We start from the raw sequence: 21496 nt of genomic DNA, 5'->3' as shown, positions 1-21496 counted from the left end.
AACTATTCTCTGTTAATAGTAGAGTATAGTAGAGATAATTGTGTAGTTTGAGTTTGAGTATTATCGAGGTGTGCTAGCCAGCCGCGACGCGGCGCCAGACTTACTCAACACACCTAGTCATCATTAACCCACTGCCAGATAGCCATCCGTTACCGACTAGCAGCGCTGTAGTTACTAATACTTCACAACGGAACGATTTGACTAGTGCAGTGTTACCTACCGAGCTACCTAGTTGTCTTTGTCATAGCTTGATAATTGTTAATTGATAATTGTTAGCTAGCCAGCCATCGAGGTTAGCTAGCCAGCTATTTCCGTCCCCCGCGACGCCATTTTTCCTAACCTAGCCAACTATTACCGACGAGCAGCATTGTTGAAACTAAATACACTACAAGGAACGTCTTGATTAGTGTTATGTTAGCTAGCTAGCTACAAAGTTGCTTTGTATCATGACAAGGTGTAGTACTGAAACTACCGAGGTTACCTAGCCAGCTACACGTTCAAAGTCAACAACGCAGCCACTGCTAGCTAGCCTACTCCACCAGCCAGCAGTACTGTATCATTTTAGTCAATAACATTTTTGCAACGTAAGCTTAACTTCCTGAACATTCGAGACGTGTAGTCCACTTGTCACTCCAATCTCATTTGCATTAGCGTAGCCTCTTCTGTAGCTTGTCTACTATGTGTCTGCCTATCCCTGTTCTCTCTCCTCTGCACAGGCCATACAAACGCTCCACACCGCGTGGCCGCTGCCGCTCTAACCTGGTGGTCCCAGCGCGCACGACCCACGTGGAGTTCCAGGTCTCCGGCAGCCTCTGGAACTGCCGGTCTGCGGCCAACAAGGCTGAGTTCATCTCAGCCTATGCTACCCTCCAGTCCCTAGACTTCCTGGCGCTGACGGAAACATGGATCACCACAGATAACACTGCTACTCCTACTGCTCTCTCCTCGTCTGACTACGTGTTCTCGCATACCCCTAGAGCATCGAGCCAGCGGGGTGGTGGCACTGGAATCCTCATCTCTCCCAAGTGGACATTCTCTCTTTCTCCCCTGACCCATCTGTCTATCTCCTCATTTGAATTCCATGCTGTCACAGTTACCAGCCCTTTCAAGCTTAACATCCTTATCATTTATCGCCCTCCAGGTTCCCTTGGAGAGTTCATCAATGAGCTTGACGCCTTGATAAGTTCCTTTCCTGAGGATGGCTCACCTCTCACAGTTCTGGGTGACTTTAACCTCCCCACGTCTACCTTCGACTCATTCCTCTCTGCCTCCTTCTTTCCACTCCTCTCCTCTTTCGACCTCACCCTCTCACCTTCCCCCCCTACTCACAAGGCAGGCAATACGCTTGACCTCATCTTTACTAGATGCTGTTCTTCCACTAATCTCATTGCAACTCCCCTCCAAGTCTCCGACCACTACCTTGTATCCTTTTCCCTCTCGCTCTCATCCAACACTTCTCACTCTCCCCCTACTCGGATGGTATTGCGCCGTCCCAACCTTCGCTCTCTCTCTCCCGCTACTCTCTCCTCCTCCATCCTATCATCTCTTCCCTCTGCTCAAACCTTCTCCAACCTATCTCCTGATTCTGCCTCCTCAACCCTCCTCTCCTCCCTCTCTGCATCCTTTGATTTCCTCTGTCCCCTATCCTCCAGGCCGGCTCGGTCCTCCCCTCCTGCTCCGTGGCTCGACGACTCACTGCGAGCTCACAGAACAGGGCTCCGGGCAGCCGAGCGGAAATGGAGGAAAACTCGCCTCCCTGCGGACCTGGCATCCTTTCACTCCCTCCTCTCTACATTTTCCTCTTCTGTCTCTGCTGCTAAAGCCACTTTCTACCACTCTAAACTCCAAGCATCTGCCTCTAACCCTAGGAAGCTCTTTGCTACCTTCTCCTCCCTCCTTAATCCTCCTCCCCCTCCCCCCCCCTCCTCCCTCTCTGCGGATGACTTCGTCAACCATTTTGAAAAGAAGGTTGACGACATCCGATCCTCGTTTGCTAAGTCAAACGACACTGCTGGTCCTGCTCACACTGCCCTACCCTGTGCTTTGACCTCTTTCTCCCCTCTCTCTCCAGATGAACTCTCGCGTCTTGTGACGGCCGGCCGCCCAACAACCTGCCCACTTGACCCTATCCCCTCCTCTCTTCTCCAGACCATTTCCGGAGACCTTCTCCCCTACCTCACCTCGCTCATCAACGCATCCTTGACCGCTGGCTACGTCCCTTCCGTCTTCAAGAGAGCGAGAGTTGCACCCCTTCTGAAAAAACCTACACTCGATCCCTCCGATGTCAACAACTACAGGCCAGTATCCCTTCTTTCCTTTCTCTCCAAAACTCTTGAACGCGCCGTGCTTGGCCAGCTCTCTTGCTATCTCTCTCAGAATGACCTTCTTGATCCTAATCAGTCAGGTTTCAAGACTGGGCATTCAACTGAGACTGCTCTTCTCTGTGTCACGGAGGCTCTCCGCACTGCTAAAGCGAACTCTCTCTCCTCTGCTCTCATCCTTCTAGACCTATCTGCTGCCTTTGATACCGTGAACCATCAGATCCTCCTCTCCACCCTCTCCGAGCTGGGCATCTCCGGCACCGCGCACGCTTGGATTGCGTCCTACCTGACAGGTCGCTCCTACCAGGTGGCGTGGCGAGAATCTGTCTCCGCACCACGTGCTCTCACCACTGGTGTCCCCCAGGGCTCTGTTCTTGGCCCACTCCTATTCTCGCTATACACCAAGTCACTTGGCTCTGTCATATCCTCACATGGTCTCTCATATCATTGCTATGCAGATGACACACAATTAATCTTCTCCTTTCCCCCTTCTGACAACCAGGTGGCGAATCGCATCTCTGCATGTCTGGCAGACATATCAGTGTGGATGACGGATCACCACCTCAAGCTGAACCTCGGCAAGACGGAGCTGCTCTTCCTCCCGGGGAAGGACTGCCCGTTCCATGATCTCGCCATCACGGTTGACAACTCCCTTGTGTCCTCCTCCCAGAGTGCTAAGAGCCTTGGCGTGACCCTGGACAACACCCTGTCGTTCTCCACCAACATCAAGGCGGTGACCCGATCCTGTAGGTTCATGCTCTACAACATTCGCAGAGTACGACCCTGCCTCACACAGGAAGCGGCGCAGGTCCTAATCCAGGCACTTGTCATCTCCCGTCTGGATTACTGCAACTCGCTGTTGGCTGGGCTCCCTGCCTGTGCCATTAAACCCCTACAACTCATCCAGAACGCCGCAGCCCGTCTGGTGTTCAACCTTCCCAAGTTCTCTCACGTCACCCCGCTCCTCCGCTCTCTCCACTGGCTTCCAGTCGAAGCTCGCATCCGCTACAAGACCATGGTGCTTGCCTACGGAGCTGTGAGGGGAACGGCACCTCCGTACCTTCAGGCTCTGATCAGGCCCTACACCCAAACAAGGGCACTCCGTTCATCCACCTCTGGCCTGCTCGCCTCCCTACCTCTGAGGAAGCACAGTTCCCGCTCAGCCCAGTCAAAACTGTTCGCTGCTCTGGCACCCCAATGGTGGAACAAGCTCCCTCACGACGCCAGGACAGCGGAGTCAATCACGACCTTCCGGAGACACCTGAAACCCCACCTCTTCAAGGAATACCTGGGATAGGATAAAGTAATCCTTCTAACCCCCCCCCTTAAAAGATTTAGATGCACTATTGTAAAGTGGTTGTTCCACTGGATATTATAGGTGAATGCACCAATTTGTAAGTCGCTCTGGATAAGAGCGTCTGCTAAATGACTAAAATGTAAAAAAAATGTAGAGTACCTACTGCACGTGTCAAAGAGCACTGTTTCCTCCCGGTTTCAAACTGAGGACCTTTCACGTGTAAAGCGAACGTGATAACCACTACACTACAGACACTGCTGCTACATTCAGCTGCAAGGAGTAAACCGAATTTTACAGATATTCATGGCACGTGTTGAAATTTCCAAATTTAGGCATTTATGAAAATAACTATTCTCTTTTAAAAGTACTGTACCTACTGCAGGTGTCAAAGAGCACTGTTTCCGCCCGGTTTCGAACCGAGGACCTTTCGCTTGTTAAGCGAACGTGATTTTTTATTTTTTATTTTTTTTTTATTATCAAAAATGTTTGTTTACAATATTTACAGTACAATCTACTGTTTACAGTACAATCCACAGAGAACAATACAGAAGACACTAGACTAACAGAGGCAGGTGAACAATTCACCCCCTATCAAATTATCAACAAAGAAAATATCAAAACAGTGCTTTCAAAAATTATAAGTGATACCTCCACTCTCCTCTCGTGAAATTAACCCACTCCCTTCAACAAAAGACTCATCAAAATGTTCCATCCCATAATTAAACAACATATCTATGTGTTTACTGAACAGTGCTATAAAGATACTCCACACCTGAACCCTCTTTCTGTCAAAAGAAACATAATTCCTCCTACAAAAAATAGCATACCTCACAAAACTCAAAACCATATTCAACAAACACACATTAGCACCCTCACATTTACCAGACACTCCAAATAACAAAAGTTCCTCCCACGCATACTTTTTCACGAAATCTCCCCCCCAGTTTCTACATAACATTTCCTTAACTTTACAAAAAAAATATTTTAAATCCTCACATTCTATAAACAAATGCATAAGAGTTTCCGGGAAACGTCCACATACGTCGCATTCCCTTTCTATCTCACAATTAATTTTCTTTAGCACCACCTTTGTAAATATTCTATTATGTCTTAGTTTGAAATCATTATTTTCACACTCCTTACTATTATATTTTACATTTAAATTTCCCCATATCTTTTTTTCATCCAATTCCGGAAAAACTACTTTCCAAAATTTCTCAGCAGCCGGCCTTCTACACACTTTTCCTACCATTATTCTATACAATCTTTTCACTGGTATACTAGATAAATGTACTTTCTTCTTACTGCTACCAATGAACAAATTAGGAAATACAAATAAATCTTCTCTTTCAACTTCACTATTTATTAAATCAACCCATGCTCTTGGTATACTATTCTTTATCTTGTCATACATATTATTCACTGTTCCCCTTCCCACCTCTTCATCCCATTCATTGATTATGTCAAAAATAGCTTCCCCAGGTAAAAACCCTGGAATTACCTCATATGTATAATCTTTTATTTGCCGTAGACCTGCACTCATAAATACTTTATTATACAAAACTTTTTCTTTGTTCTTGATTTTCTCATTCAGAAATATAGGTTGATTCATAATCAGGTCAATATGTCCACATTCATAATATACATTAGGCAACAACTCTGCCCATGCATTTAGCACCTCTTTATAAAAATCTGGTACCTTTTCAAACATTGCCCTTTTAAGCCCCATCAATAAACCATTATCCTCACAACCACCACTCTCCTCTAAGTAGACTAAAGAAGTGTTTCCAGCCATAATCTTCACTGTCATACAAATATTTCTTTACTGTTTTTATCCTAATAGCTTTTCTTTTGACATCTAAATCTACAAGTTTTAAACCTCCATCCACATAGTCAGCAATCAATGTTTTCTGAGATATTCTCACTCCTTTACCATCCCATATAAAATTTGACACCACATTATTCAATTCATTTAGGACCCACTCCGGCATGTCCAGGACTCCCAAAACATACACAAATTTGGATAATACCAAAGCATTTGCAACAATTACTTTCCCTTGTAACTTTAGTTTTCTATTTTTCCAGAAATTCAACGTTAGCTTGACTTTATTAAGGATCCCAGTCCAAGTTATATCTTTTGCCTCTTTCTCCTTTACACCAATGTTTACTCCCAGCACTTTAATAAAATCCTTTGCGCTCTTGAATGGAATCTCACACCCGTTTACATTGATATCCCCAACAAACATTATTTCAGTCTTCTCTATATTAACTTTAGCACCCGATGCCTTGCCATATATATCTATGATCCCCATAATGCTTCCAATACTTTCTATATCCTTCACAGTACAAGTAGTGTCATCAGCGTACTGATGTACAACACTGACACCACCACCTGGGATTCCAACACCCCTTACTTCTTTATTACTATTTATCAATGTAGCTAACGGTTCTGTAGAAACACTGTACAGCAGAGCTGACAAAGGACAGCCCTGCCTTACTGACCTCTCCACAGGGAAAGTATCTGTTAACACTCCGTTACATTTAACACAACTTTTAGCCCCACTATACAACAGGTTGATCCAAGATACAAACTTTGGCCCAAACCCAAACCTCTCCAAAGTCTGTAATAAAAAGCTGTGCTCCACTCTATCGAAAGCTTTGTTAAAGTCCAAACTTAAAACTATACCACCTTCATTTTTCATTTGATTAACAACATCCCTAATTGTACAAATGACATCTGCAATATCTCTTCCAGGTATGCCGTAGGCTTGTGTTGATTCAATAATACTCCCAATCACCTTTTTCATCCTATTCGCTAACACTTTAGTCAGTATCTTATAATCCGAATTTAGAAGGCTAATAGGCCTATAATTTTCTAACTTTAATCTACTGCCCCTATTTTTGAATAAGATCGTTAACATTCCAGTTGACATAGACTCAGGGATTTCCTTATTCTCTTCCATATAATGAAACACCCTCACTAAAATGGGTGCCAAAATATCTACAAAGACTTTATAGAACTCATTTGTTAAACCATCCAAACCCGGACTTTTATTACCTTGCGTGCTAACAATTGCTTCCTTGATTTCCATAATCGAAATCTCTTCATCACACATCATTCTATCTGCCTGCGATACTTTGGCACTAATTGTATCCAACACTTTTACAACACACACTTTATCTACATCATTCTTTTTGTAAAGATTTCTGTAAAAGGTTTCAACTGTCTCTAAGATCCCAACAAAATCGTTTACCTTTACACCTCTTTCATCTTCCAACTCTACAATGTAACTCTTAGTTTGTTTTCTTTTTTCCAGACCCAAAAAAAAGGATGTACATTTCTCTCCCTCCAAAGCGTACTGTGCCCTGCTCCTAACAATAGCACCCAAACATTTATTTTTTTCATAACGACCCAGCTCTGCATGGATTTTCAAATAATTCACAACATCATAGTCTGGATCCGTATCAGCCTTTTCAAGTTCATGCAACATCCTATTCCTAAGCATTATTTCTTTCTGCTTATCTAAACGGTTATGATTTTTTGCGTACCTAATACTCCTATTTTTTACTTTTACTTTCACTTCCTCCCACCATAAACACACATTCTCTTTTAACAGTACATTAGACATTTCATCATTAATACATTCAACAATTTCATTTCTATATCCTTCCTCCTTTAACAGACTGGCATTTAAACACCAGACACCTCCCCCTCTCCTCTCCACACCAAAACCCATTTGAAATGACATTACTGCATGATCACTATATGCTGTAAAGGTATATGACACCTTCTTAACATTCTGCACCAATTCTTGTTTTGCTAGACATAAATCAATTCTGCTTTGTTTTAATTCCTTTAGAACCACCTGCCTTCTAGAGAATACTCTTCTGTTTGGATTTTCAGCCCTCCATATATCTACTAGATTCTCCTCATTCATAAGTTTCCATAATGCATTTCTAGAAGAGTCATATCTGAATTTAGCACAACTAGAGGCATCCATTCTACTACACCTCACATTAAAATCTCCTATCAGTATACAGTTTTCTGAGCACAGTGTTTTTAATTTGTGAAACATTTCTCTCCTTTCAGATTCAATGTTTGAAGCATAAACATTAATTAAACGAAAAACTACATTTTGAACTTCAAATTCAATTACAATAAGTCTGCCATCATTGTCAGCATATATTTCTTTTACATTTTGCACCACATCATTTTTTATCAAAATAGCCACACCACATGTTTTATCCCCTCCATGACTACAAAAAATTAAATCTGACCATTTACTCTTAATCTCCTGCATTTTGGAGTCTGTCCAATTGGTCTCTTGAAAACACAACATGTCTGCCTTAACAGACACTAATACCTGCTCAAATTTGCTCATGTTTCTCAAACTGTTACCATTTAGGGATGCGACTGTAATCATTATGAATGTGTGCAGAAGTATAATCAGAGCCAAACAAGTCCTTAAAAATCCTACTTTTTCTTTTTTCCAAAACCCATCATCTCCCTGGTTTTCGACAATGACCTCTTATTTTTTACAAACAACTGAAGATCCTCACTATCTATTTCATCATCCGTCTCTTTATTTGGATTTTTGGGGGGATCGGCGGGGAAGCCTTTTGAAAAGTGCGCTTTAACAGTGCCCGTGACTTCAGTGGACCCAGCCCACTCTTTGGTGTAATTTTTACACAGGCTTAAAGCTGGCTCAGGCACCTGAGAAGCACCTTGCACCATCTCTACCTGTGTATGTCTTTCACCCATCATGTGCTGCTGTTCCACCTTGTCAGCAGCAGAGACTAAAACGGCGTCTCGTGCTTTGCCAGGAGACATTACAGGCTCTTCAAGCTTATCTGCCACTGTCTCTGGAGTCACACTCTCCATGTCACTCTCATCCTCCCTCTCCATAGGCACACTCCCCTCTTCCTCAGACGTGAGGTCCATTGTTTGCAAAAGTAAGTGATTTTCTCCCTTATTACAGCTACATCTAACTTTAGGTCTGTCACACATTTTGCACACATTTCCTATGTTCCGACATTCTCTGGCATAATGCCCTTGTTCACTACATTTGTGGCATGTGAATTCCGGACATTCCTTAAGTATGTGCCCCGGCTGAATACATAATCTACATACCTTCACTTGATTGTCGTGGATTACACGAAAATATTCAAATCCCTCGACAGTGTTAAATTTTGTAGAATATGGCAAGGATTGCACATTGTCTGTAAACTTTACCTTGCAAAATCTTGTCCCATCTACAATGTCCGTTCCTGGCCACATCCTCCTCTTGATTGGCGTGGTCGCCTTCACCTTCCAGCCTTTTAGTTTCTCTTCTATCTCCTCATCCGTAATGTATGCGGGCAAGTTCAAAAAGGACACCACCAGCTCATCGTTCCCTAGTTCTTTAGCCATGATTTGACAGTTCTTTATCTTTAGCCCGTCTATTAGTCTTTCTTTTCCATTTACATGAGACATTGTTACTTCATACTTATTCCCGTCTTTCATTCGACATCCCAGTATTGTTCCGCAAACTTCCTTTATTCCTCTCAGCAATTCCATCGTTGTTATTTTCCCTTCTCCACTTATTTCCACGTTCACCGTCAGTTCCTTCTCATATGTTCTTTTTTTCAGTTCTTCGTTTAACATTCTGATTTCACTGTTGTCCTTTCTCGTCGTCGTTTGTATTCTTGATGTCGAAGCCATGTTGTCCGTCCGGTTATTTTAAGCAATATCCCCCAAACAGCTCACGCTGATGGGGGACAATAGCAAAAACGTTTCACAGAAACTTCACTACAGTCACTCACAAACTTTCAAACTTATAAGTCAACTAGACCTCCAAAAAAAAACGATATTCTCTCTCAAGCACTCAGACACCTGCTTCTCTTCCACTTCCTGAAACTCCAAAAAGGGGCGTGTAAAGCGAACGTGATAACCGCTACACTACAGAAACTGCTTCAACAATTATCTTCAAGGAGTAAACCGAATTTTACAGATATTCATGGCACGTGTTGAAATTTCCAAATTTAGGAATTTATGAAAATAACTATTCTCTTTTAAAAGTACTGTACCTACTGCACGTGTTTAAGAGCACTGTTTCAGCCCGGTTTCGAACCAAGGACCTTTCGCGTGTAAAGCGAACGTGATATCCACTACACTATAGAAACTGCTGCTTGATTTTCCTGCAAGAAGTAAACCGAATTTTACAGATATTCAGGGCACGTATTCGAATTTCCAAAATAAAGAATTCATGAAATTTTTTGTTACCACTATGGTACTTCAGAATGTGTCAATGAGCGTTGTTTCCGCCCGGTTTCGAACCAGGGACCTTTCGCGTGTGAAGCAAAAGTGATAACCACTACACTACAGAAACTGCTGCTACATTTAGCTGCGAGGAGTAAACCGAATTTTACAGATATTCATGGCACGTATTCGAATTTCCAAAATACAGAATTCATGAAAATAACAATTCTTTGTTGAAAGTACAGTACCTACTGCACGTGTCAAAGAGCTCTGTTTCCGCCCGGTTTCGAACCGAGGACCTTTCGCGTGTTAAGCGAACCTGATAACCACTACACTACAGAAACTTCTGCAACAATTATCTGCAAGGAGTAAACCGAATTTTACAGATATTCATGGCACGTGATCAAATTTCCAAAATTAGGCATTTATGAAAAAAACTATTCTCTGTTAATAGTAGAGTACCTACTGCACTTGTCAAAGAGCACTGTTTCCGCCCGGTTTCGAACCGAGGACCTTTCGCGTGTAAAGCGAACGCGATAACCACTACACTACAGAAACTGCTGCTTGATTTTCCTGCAAGAAGTAAACAGAATTTTACAGATATTCATGGCACGTGTTCAAATTTCCAAAAGTAGGCATTTATGAAAATAACTATTCTCTGTTAATAGTACAGTACCTACTGCACATGTCAAAGAGCAGTGTTTCCTCCTGGTTTCAAACTGAGGACCTTTCACGTGTAAAGCTAACGTGATAACCACTACACTACAGAAACTGCTGCTACATTTAGCTGCAAGGAGTAAACCGAATTATTCAGATATTCATGGCACGTGTTGAAATTTCCAAATTTAGGCATTTATGAAAATAACTATTCTCTTTTAAAAGTACTGTACCTACTGCATGTGTCAAAGAGCTCTGTTTCCGCCCGGTTTTGAACCGAGGACCTTTCGCGTGTTAAGCGAACGTGATAACCACTACACTACAGAAACTTCTGCAACAATTATCTGCAAGGAGTAAACCGAATTTTACAGATATTCATGGCACGTGTTCAAATTTCCAAAATTAGGCATTTATGAAAATAACTATTCTCTGTTAATAGTAGAGTACCTACTGCAGGTGTCAAAGAGCACTGTTTCCGCCCGGTTTCGAACCGAGGACCTTTCGCTTGTTAAGCGAACGTGATAACCACTACACTACAGAAACTTCTGCTTGATGTTCCTGCAAGAAGTAAACCGAATTTTACAGATATTCAGGGCACGTATTCGAATTTCCAAAATAAAGAATTCATGAAATTTTCTGTTACCACTACGGTAAATCACAATGTGTCAATGAGTGTTGTTTCCGCCCGGTTTCGAACCAGGGACCTTTCGCGTGTGAAGCAAACGTGATAACCACTACACTACAGAAACTGCTGCTACATTTAGCTGCGAGGAGTAAACCGAATTTTACAGATATTCATGGCACGTATTCGAATTTCCAAAATACAGAATTCATGAAAATAACAATTCTTTGTTGAAAGTACAGTACCTACTGCACGTGTCAAAGAGCTCTGTTTCCGCCCGGTTTCGAACCGAGGACCTTTCGCGTGTTAAGCGAACGTGATAACCACTACACTACAGAAACTTCTGCAACAATTATCTGCAAGGAGTAAACCGAATTTTACAGATATTCATGGCACGCGTTCAAATTTCCAAAATTAGGCATTTATGAAAATAACTATTCTCTGTTAATAGTACAGTACCTACTGCACGTGTCAAAGAGCACTGTTTCCTCCCAGTTTCAAACTGAGGACCTTTCACGTGTAAAGAGAACGTGATAACCACTACACTACAGAAACTGCTGCTTGATTTTTCTGCAAGGAGTAAACCGAATTTTAAAAATATTCATGGCACGTATTCGAATTTCCAAAATAAAGAATTCATGAAATTTTCTGTTACCACTATGGTACTTCAGAATGTGTCAATGAGCGTTGTTTCCGCCCGGTTTCGAACCAGGGACCTTTCGCGTGTGAAGCAAACGTGATAACCACTACACCACAGAAACTACTGCTACAATTAGCTGCGAGGAGTAAATCGAATTTTACAGATATTCATGGCACGTATTCGAATTTCCAAAATACAGAATTCATGAAAATAACAATTCTTTGTTGAAAGTACAGTACCTACTGCACGTGTCAAAGAGCTCTGTTTCCGCCCGGTTTCAAACCGAGGACCTTTCGCGTGTTAAGCAAACGTGATAACCGCTACACTACAGAAACTGCTTCAACAATTATCTGCAAGGAGTAAACCGAATTTTACAGATATTCATGGCACGTGTTCAAATTTCCAAAATTAGGCATTTATGAAAATAACTATTCTCTGTTAATAGTACAGTACCTACTGCACATGTCAAAGAGCACTGTTTCCTCCCGGTTTCAAACTGAGGACCTTTCACGTGTAAAGCGAACGTGATAACCACTACACTACAGACACTGCTGCTACATTCAGCTGCAAGGAGTAAACCGAATTTTACAGATATTCATGGCAAGTGTTGAAATTTCCAAATTTAGGCATTTATGAAAATAACTATTCTCTTTTAAAAGTACTGTACCTACTGCAGGTGTCAAAGAGCACTGTTTCCGCCCGAGGACCTTTCGCGTGTAAAGCGAACGTGATAACCACTACACTACAGAAACTTCTGCTTGATTTTCCTGCAAGAAGTAAACCGAATTTTAAAAATATTCATGGCACGTATTCGAATTTCCAAAATAAAGAATTCATGAAATTTTCTGTTACCACTATGGTACTTCAGAATGTGTCAATGAGTTTTGTTTCCGCCCGGTTTCGAACCAGGGACCTTTCGCGTGTGAAGCAAACGTGATAACCACTAGACCACAGAAACTACTGCTTGATTTTCCTGCAAGAAGTAAACCGAATTTTACAGATATTCAGGGCACGTATTCGAATTTCCAAAATAAAGAATTCATGAAATTTTCTGTTACCACTACGGTAAATCAGAACATGTCAATGAGCGTTGTTTCCGCCCGGTTTCGAACCAGGGATCTTTCGCGTGTGAAGCAAACGTGATAACCACTACACTACAGAAACTGCTGCTACATTTCGCAGCGAGGAGTAAACAAAATTTTACAGATATTCATGGCACGTATTCGAATTTCCAAAATACAGAATATATGAAAATAACAATTCTTTGTTGAAAGTACAGGACCTACTGCATGTGTCAAAGAGCTCTGTTTCCGCCCGGTTTTGAACCGAGGACCTTTCGCGTGTTAAGCGAACGTGATAACCACTACACTACAGAAACTTCTGCAACAATTATCTGCAAGGAGTAAACCGAATTTTACAGATATTCATGGCACGTGTTCAAATTTCCAAAATTAGGCATTTATGAAAATAACTATTCTCTGTTAATAGTAGAGTATAGTAGAGATAATTGTGTAGTTTGAGTTTGAGTATTATCGAGGTGTGCTAGCCAGCCGCGACGCGGCGCCAGACTTACTCAACACACCTAGTCATCATTAACCCACTGCCAGATAGCCATCCGTTACCGACTAGCAGCGCTGTAGTTACTAATACTTCACAACGGAACGATTTGACTAGTGCAGTGTTACCTACCGAGCTACCTAGTTGTCTTTGTCATAGCTTGATAATTGTTAATTGATAATTGTTAGCTAGCCAGCCATCGAGGTTAGCTAGCCAGCTATTTCCGTCCCCCGCGACGCCATTTTTCCTAACCTAGCCAACTATTACCGACGAGCAGCATTGTTGAAACTAAATACACTACAAGGAACGTCTTGATTAGTGTTATGTTAGCTAGCTAGCTACAAAGTTGCTTTGTATCATGACAAGGTGTAGTACTGAAACTACCGAGGTTACCTAGCCAGCTACACGTTCAAAGTCAACAACGCAGCCACTGCTAGCTAGCCTACTCCACCAGCCAGCAGTACTGTATCATTTTAGTCAATAACATTTTTGCAACGTAAGCTTAACTTCCTGAACATTCGAGACGTGTAGTCCACTTGTCACTCCAATCTCATTTGCATTAGCGTAGCCTCTTCTGTAGCTTGTCTACTATGTGTCTGCCTATCCCTGTTCTCTCTCCTCTGCACAGGCCATACAAACGCTCCACACCGCGTGGCCGCTGCCGCTCTAACCTGGTGGTCCCAGCGCGCACGACCCACGTGGAGTTCCAGGTCTCCGGCAGCCTCTGGAACTGCCGGTCTGCGGCCAACAAGGCTGAGTTCATCTCAGCCTATGCTACCCTCCAGTCCCTAGACTTCCTGGCGCTGACGGAAACATGGATCACCACAGATAACACTGCTACTCCTACTGCTCTCTCCTCGTCTGACTACGTGTTCTCGCATACCCCTAGAGCATCGAGCCAGCGGGGTGGTGGCACTGGAATCCTCATCTCTCCCAAGTGGACATTCTCTCTTTCTCCCCTGACCCATCTGTCTATCTCCTCATTTGAATTCCATGCTGTCACAGTTACCAGCCCTTTCAAGCTTAACATCCTTATCATTTATCGCCCTCCAGGTTCCCTTGGAGAGTTCATCAATGAGCTTGACGCCTTGATAAGTTCCTTTCCTGAGGATGGCTCACCTCTCACAGTTCTGGGTGACTTTAACCTCCCCACGTCTACCTTCGACTCATTCCTCTCTGCCTCCTTCTTTCCACTCCTCTCCTCTTTCGACCTCACCCTCTCACCTTCCCCCCCTACTCACAAGGCAGGCAATACGCTTGACCTCATCTTTACTAGATGCTGTTCTTCCACTAATCTCATTGCAACTCCCCTCCAAGTCTCCGACCACTACCTTGTATCCTTTTCCCTCTCGCTCTCATCCAACACTTCTCACTCTCCCCCTACTCGGATGGTATTGCGCCGTCCCAACCTTCGCTCTCTCTCTCCCGCTACTCTCTCCTCCTCCATCCTATCATCTCTTCCCTCTGCTCAAACCTTCTCCAACCTATCTCCTGATTCTGCCTCCTCAACCCTCCTCTCCTCCCTCTCTGCATCCTTTGATTTCCTCTGTCCCCTATCCTCCAGGCCGGCTCGGTCCTCCCCTCCTGCTCCGTGGCTCGACGACTCACTGCGAGCTCACAGAACAGGGCTCCGGGCAGCCGAGCGGAAATGGAGGAAAACTCGCCTCCCTGCGGACCTGGCATCCTTTCACTCCCTCCTCTCTACATTTTCCTCTTCTGTCTCTGCTGCTAAAGCCACTTTCTACCACTCTAAACTCCAAGCATCTGCCTCTAACCCTAGGAAGCTCTTTGCTACCTTCTCCTCCCTCCTTAATCCTCCTCCCCCTCCCCCCCCCTCCTCCCTCTCTGCGGATGACTTCGTCAACCATTTTGAAAAGAAGGTTGACGACATCCGATCCTCGTTTGCTAAGTCAAACGACACTGCTGGTCCTGCTCACACTGCCCTACCCTGTGCTTTGACCTCTTTCTCCCCTCTCTCTCCAGATGAACTCTCGCGTCTTGTGACGGCCGGCCGCCCAACAACCTGCCCACTTGACCCTATCCCCTCCTCTCTTCTCCAGACCATTTCCGGAGACCTTCTCCCCTACCTCACCTCGCTCATCAACGCATCCTTGACCGCTGGCTACGTCCCTTCCGTCTTCAAGAGAGCGAGAGTTGCACCCCTTCTGAAAAAACCTACACTCGATCCCTCCGATGTCAACAACTACAGGCCAGTATCCCTTCTTTCCTTTCTCTCCAAAACTCTTGAACGCGCCGTGCTTGGCCAGCTCTCTTGCTATCTCTCTCAGAATGACCTTCTTGATCCTAATCAGTCAGGTTTCAAGACTGGGCATTCAACTGAGACTGCTCTTCTCTGTGTCACGGAGGCTCTCCGCACTGCTAAAGCGAACTCTCTCTCCTCTGCTCTCATCCTTCTAGACCTATCTGCTGCCTTTGATACCGTGAACCATCAGATCCTCCTCTCCACCCTCTCCGAGCTGGGCATCTCCGGCACCGCGCACGCTTGGATTGCGTCCTACCTGACAGGTCGCTCCTACCAGGTGGCGTGGCGAGAATCTGTCTCCGCACCACGTGCTCTCACCACTGGTGTCCCCCAGGGCTCTGTTCTTGGCCCACTCCTATTCTCGCTATACACCAAGTCACTTGGCTCTGTCATATCCTCACATGGTCTCTCATATCATTGCTATGCAGATGACACACAATTAATCTTCTCCTTTCCCCCTTCTGACAACCAGGTGGCGAATCGCATCTCTGCATGTCTGGCAGACATATCAGTGTGGATGACGGATCACCACCTCAAGCTGAACCTCGGCAAGACGGAGCTGCTCTTCCTCCCGGGGAAGGACTGCCCGTTCCATGATCTCGCCATCACGGTTGACAACTCCCTTGTGTCCTCCTCCCAGAGTGCTAAGAGCCTTGGCGTGACCCTGGACAACACCCTGTCGTTCTCCACCAACATCAAGGCGGTGACCCGATCCTGTAGGTTCATGCTCTACAACATTCGCAGAGTACGACCCTGCCTCACACAGGAAGCGGCGCAGGTCCTAATCCAGGCACTTGTCATCTCCCGTCTGGATTACTGCAACTCGCTGTTGGCTGGGCTCCCTGCCTGTGCCATTAAACCCCTACAACTCATCCAGAACGCCGCAGCCCGTCTGGTGTTCAACCTTCCCAAGTTCTCTCACGTCACCCCGCTCCTCCGCTCTCTCCACTGGCTTCCAGTCGAAGCTCGCATCCGCTACAAGACCATGGTGCTTGCCTACGGAGCTGTGAGGGGAACGGCACCTCCGTACCTTCAGGCTCTGATCAGGCCCTACACCCAAACAAGGGCACTCCGTTCATCCACCTCTGGCCTGCTCGCCTCCCTACCTCTGAGGAAGCACAGTTCCCGCTCAGCCCAGTCAAAACTGTTCGCTGCTCTGGCACCCCAATGGTGGAACAAGCTCCCTCACGACGCCAGGACAGCGGAGTCAATCACGACCTTCCGGAGACACCTGAAACCCCACCTCTTCAAGGAATACCTGGGATAGGATAAAGTAATCCTTCTAACCCCCCCCCTTAAAAGATTTAGATGCACTATTGTAAAGTGGTTGTTCCACTGGATATTATAGGTGAATGCACCAATTTGTAAGTCGCTCTGGATAAGAGCGTCTGCTAAATGACTAAAATGTAAAAAAAATGTAGAGTACCTACTGCACGTGTCAAAGAGCACTGTTTCCGCCAGGGTTTGGAACCGAGGACCTTTTGCGTGTAAAGCGAACGCGATAGCCACTACACTACAGAAACTGCTGCTTGATTTTCCTGCAAGGAGTAAACCGAATTTTAAAAATATTCATGGCACGTATTCGAATTTCCAAAATAAAGAATTCATGAAATTTTCTGTTACCACTATGGTACTTCAGAATGTGTCAATGAGTGTTGTTTCCGCCCGGTTTCGAACCAGGGACCTTTCGCGTGTGAAGCAAACGTGATAACCACTACACCACAGAAACTACTGCTACAATTAGCTGCAAGGAGTAAACCGAATTTTAAAAATATTCATGGCACGTATTGGAATTTCCAAAATACAGAATTCATGAAAATAACAATTCTTTGTTGAAAGTACAGTACCTACTGCACGTGTCAAAGAGCTCTGTTTCCGCCCGGTTTCAAACCGAGGACCTTTCGCGTGTTAAGCAAACGTGATAACCGCTACACTACAGAAACTGCTTCAACAATTATCTGCAAGGAGTAAACCGAATTTTACAGATATTCATGGCACGTGTTCAAATTTCCAAAATTAGGCATTTATGAAAATAACTATTCTCTGTTAATAGTACAGTACCTACTGCACATGTCAAAGAGCACTGTTTCCTCCCGGTTTCAAACTGAGGACCTTTCACGTGTAAAGCGAACGTGATAACCACTACACTACAGACACTGCTGCTACATTCAGCTGCAAGGAGTAAACCGAATTTTACAGATATTCATGGCACGTGTTGAAATTTCCAAATTTAGGCATTTATGAAAATAACTATTCTCTTTTAAAAGTACTGTACCTACTGCAGGTGTCAAAGAGCACTGTTTCCGCCCGGTTTCGAACCGAGGACCTTTCGCTTGTTAAGCGAACGTGATTTTTTATTTTTTATTTTTTTTTTATTATCAAAAATGTTTGTTTACAATATTTACAGTACAATCTACTGTTTACAGTACAATCCACAGAGAACAATACAGAAGACACTAGACTAACAGAGGCAGGTGAACAATTCACCCCCTATCAAATTATCAACAAAGAAAATATCAAAACAGTGCTTTCAAAAATTATAAGTGATACCTCCACTCTCCTCTCGTGAAATTAACCCACTCCCTTCAACAAAAGACTCATCAAAATGTTCCATCCCATAATTAAACAACATATCTATGTGTTTACTGAACAGTGCTATAAAGATACTCCACACCTGAACCCTCTTTCTGTCAAAAGAAACATAATTCCTCCTACAAAAAATAGCATACCTCACAAAACTCAAAACCATATTCAACAAACACACATTAGCACCCTCACATTTACCAGACACTCCAAATAACAAAAGTTCCTCCCACGCATACTTTTTCACGAAATCTCCCCCCCAGTTTCTACATAACATTTCCTTAACTTTACAAAAAAAATATTTTAAATCCTCACATTCTATAAACAAATGCATAAGAGTTTCCGGGAAACGTCCACATACGTCGCATTCCCTTTCTATCTCACAATTAATTTTCTTTAGCACCACCTTTGTAAATATTCTATTATGTCTTAGTTTGAAATCATTATTTTCACACTCCTTACTATTATATTTTACATTTAAATTTCCCCATATCTTTTTTTCATCCAATTCCGGAAAAACTACTTTCCAAAATTTCTCAGCAGCCGGCCTTCTACACACTTTTCCTACCATTATTCTATACAATCTTTTCACTGGTATACTAGATAAATGTACTTTCTTCTTACTGCTACCAATGAACAAATTAGGAAATACAAATAAATCTTCTCTTTCAACTTCACTATTTATTAAATCAACCCATGCTCTTGGTATACTATTCTTTATCTTGTCATACATATTATTCACTGTTCCCCTTCCCACCTCTTCATCCCATTCATTGATTATGTCAAAAATAGCTTCCCCAGGTAAAAACCCTGGAATTACCTCATATGTATAATCTTTTATTTGCCGTAGACCTGCACTCATAAATACTTTATTATACAAAACTTTTTCTTTGTTCTTGATTTTCTCATTCAGAAATATAGGTTGATTCATAATCAGGTCAATATGTCCACATTCATAATATACATTAGGCAACAACTCTGCCCATGCATTTAGCACCTCTTTATAAAAATCTGGTACCTTTTCAAACATTGCCCTTTTAAGCACCATCAATAAACCATTATCCTCACAACCACCACTCTCCTCTAAGTAGACTCTAAAGAAGTGTTTCCAGCCATAATCTTCACTGTCATACAAATATTTCTTTACTGTTTTTATCCTAATAGCTTTTCTTTTGACATCTAAATCTACAAGTTTTAAACCTCCATCCACATAGTCAGCAATCAATGTTTTCTGAGATATTCTCACTCCTTTACCATCCCATATAAAATTTGACACCACATTATTCAATTCATTTAGGACCCACTCCGGCATGTCCAGGACTCCCAAAACATACACAAATTTGGATAATACCAAAGCATTTGCAACAATTACTTTCCCTTGTAACTTTAGTTTTCTATTTTTCCAGAAATTCAACGTTAGCTTGACTTTATTAAGGATCCCAGTCCAAGTTATATCTTTTGCCTCTTTCTCCTTTACACCAATGTTTACTCCCAGCACTTTAATAAAATCCTTTGCGCTCTTGAATGGAATCTCACACCCGTTTACATTGATATCCCCAACAAACATTATTTCAGTCTTCTCTATATTAACTTTAGCACCCGATGCCTTGCCATATATATCTATGATCCCCATAATGCTTCCAATACTTTCTATATCCTTCACAGTACAAGTAGTGTCATCAGCGTACTGATGTACAACACTGACACCACCACCTGGGATTCCAACACCCCTTACTTCTTTATTACTATTTATCAATGTAGCTAACGGTTCTGTAGAAACACTGTACAGCAGAGCTGACAAAGGACAGCCCTGCCTTACTGACCTCTCCACAGGGAAAGTATCTGTTAACACTCCGTTACATTTAACACAACTTTTAGCCCCACTATACAACAGGTTGATCCAAGATACAAACTTTGGCCCAAACCCAAACCTCTCCAAAGTCTGTAATAAAAAGCTGTGCTCCACTCTATCGAAAGCTTTGTTAAAGTCCAAACTTAAAACTATACCACCTTCATTTTTCATTTGATTAACAACATCCCTAATTGTACAAATTACATCTGCAATATCTCTTCCAGGTATGCCGTAGGCTTGTGTTGATTCAATAATACTCCCAATCACCTTTTTCATCCTATTCGCTAACACTTTAGTCAGTATCTTATAATCCGAATTTAGAAGGCTAATAGGCCTATAATTTTCTAACTTTAATCTACTGCCCCTATTTTTGAATAAGATCGTTAACATTCCAGTTGACATAGACTCAGGGATTTCCTTATTCTCTTCCATATAATGAAACACCCTCACTAAAATGGGTGCCAAAATATCTACAAAGACTTTATAGAACTCATTTGTTAAACCATCCAAACCCGGACTTTTATTACCTTGCGTGCTAACAATTGCTTCCTTGATTTCCATAATCGAAATCTCTTCATCACACATCATTCTATCTGCCTGCGATACTTTGGCACTAATTGTATCCAACACTTTTACAACACACACTTTATCTACATCATTCTTTTTGTAAAGATTTCTGTAAAAGGTTTCAACTGTCTCTAAGATCCCAACAAAATCGTTTACCTTTACACCTCTTTCATCTTCCAACTCTACAATGTAACTCTTAGTTTGTTTTCTTTTTTCCAGACCAAAAAAAAAGGATGTACATTTCTCTCCCTCCAAAGCGTACTGTGCCCTGCTCCTAACAATAGCACCCAAACATTTATTTTTTTCATAACGACCCAGCTCTGCATGGATTTTGAAATAATTCACAACATCATAGTCTGGATCCGTATCAGCCTTTTCAAGTTCATGCAACATCCTATTCCTAAGCATTATTTCTTTCTGCTTATCTAAACGGTTATGATTTTTTGCGTACCTAATACTCCTATTTTTTACTTTTACTTTCACTTCCTCCCACCATAAACACACATTCTCTTTTAACAGTACATTAGACATTTCATCATTAATACATTCAACAATTTCATTTCTATATCCTTCCTCCTTTAACAGACTGGCATTTAAACACCAGACACCTCCCCCTCTCCTCTCCACACCAAAACCCATTTGAAATGACATTACTGCATGATCACTATATGCTGTAAAGGTATATGACACCTTCTTAACATTCTGCACCAATTCTTGTTTTGCTAGACATAAATCAATTCTGCTTTGTTTTAATTCCTTTAGAACCACCTGCCTTCTAGAGAATACTCTTCTGTTTGGATTTTCAGCCCTCCATATATCTACTAGATTCTCCTCATTCATAAGTTTCCATAATGCATTTCTAGAAGAGTCATATCTGAATTTAGCACAACTAGAGGCAT

At 42.8% G+C, this 21496-nt stretch overlaps 11 non-coding genes across 11 annotated transcripts; all 11 read right to left on the bottom strand.

Annotated features, from left to right (window-relative positions):
* Positions 1-9707: 9707 nt before the first annotated feature.
* On the bottom strand, positions 9708-9780 carry trnav-uac (transfer RNA valine (anticodon UAC)). Its single transcript has one exon. It is a non-coding gene; the product is annotated as a tRNA-Val (tRNA).
* A 133-nt stretch (positions 9781-9913) lies between these two features.
* On the bottom strand, positions 9914-9986 carry trnav-cac (transfer RNA valine (anticodon CAC)). Its single transcript has one exon. It is a non-coding gene; the product is annotated as a tRNA-Val (tRNA).
* Positions 9987-10341: 355 nt separating this feature from the next.
* On the bottom strand, positions 10342-10414 carry trnav-uac (transfer RNA valine (anticodon UAC)). The gene has a single exon. It is a non-coding gene; the product is annotated as a tRNA-Val (tRNA).
* A 355-nt stretch (positions 10415-10769) lies between these two features.
* On the bottom strand, positions 10770-10842 carry trnav-aac (transfer RNA valine (anticodon AAC)). The gene has a single exon. It is a non-coding gene; the product is annotated as a tRNA-Val (tRNA).
* Positions 10843-10983: 141 nt separating this feature from the next.
* Positions 10984-11056, bottom strand: trnav-aac (transfer RNA valine (anticodon AAC)). The gene has a single exon. It is a non-coding gene; the product is annotated as a tRNA-Val (tRNA).
* Positions 11057-11189: 133 nt separating this feature from the next.
* On the bottom strand, positions 11190-11262 carry trnav-cac (transfer RNA valine (anticodon CAC)). The gene has a single exon. It is a non-coding gene; the product is annotated as a tRNA-Val (tRNA).
* A 141-nt stretch (positions 11263-11403) lies between these two features.
* On the bottom strand, positions 11404-11476 carry trnav-aac (transfer RNA valine (anticodon AAC)). The gene has a single exon. It is a non-coding gene; the product is annotated as a tRNA-Val (tRNA).
* A 347-nt stretch (positions 11477-11823) lies between these two features.
* Positions 11824-11896, bottom strand: trnav-cac (transfer RNA valine (anticodon CAC)). The gene has a single exon. It is a non-coding gene; the product is annotated as a tRNA-Val (tRNA).
* Positions 11897-12866: 970 nt separating this feature from the next.
* On the bottom strand, positions 12867-12939 carry trnav-cac (transfer RNA valine (anticodon CAC)). The gene has a single exon. It is a non-coding gene; the product is annotated as a tRNA-Val (tRNA).
* A 141-nt stretch (positions 12940-13080) lies between these two features.
* On the bottom strand, positions 13081-13153 carry trnav-aac (transfer RNA valine (anticodon AAC)). The gene has a single exon. It is a non-coding gene; the product is annotated as a tRNA-Val (tRNA).
* A 4098-nt stretch (positions 13154-17251) lies between these two features.
* On the bottom strand, positions 17252-17324 carry trnav-cac (transfer RNA valine (anticodon CAC)). The gene has a single exon. It is a non-coding gene; the product is annotated as a tRNA-Val (tRNA).
* Between the last annotated feature and the right edge of the window lie 4172 nt (positions 17325-21496).

Source organism: Salmo salar, chromosome 07 (genome assembly GCF_965601325.2).
Source record: "Salmo salar chromosome 07, fSalSal1, whole genome shotgun sequence".
Taxonomy (NCBI): Eukaryota; Metazoa; Chordata; class Actinopteri; order Salmoniformes; family Salmonidae; genus Salmo; species Salmo salar.
The sequence above is the reverse complement of the archived record's forward strand: the minus strand, read 5'-3'. Positions and strand labels throughout refer to the sequence as shown.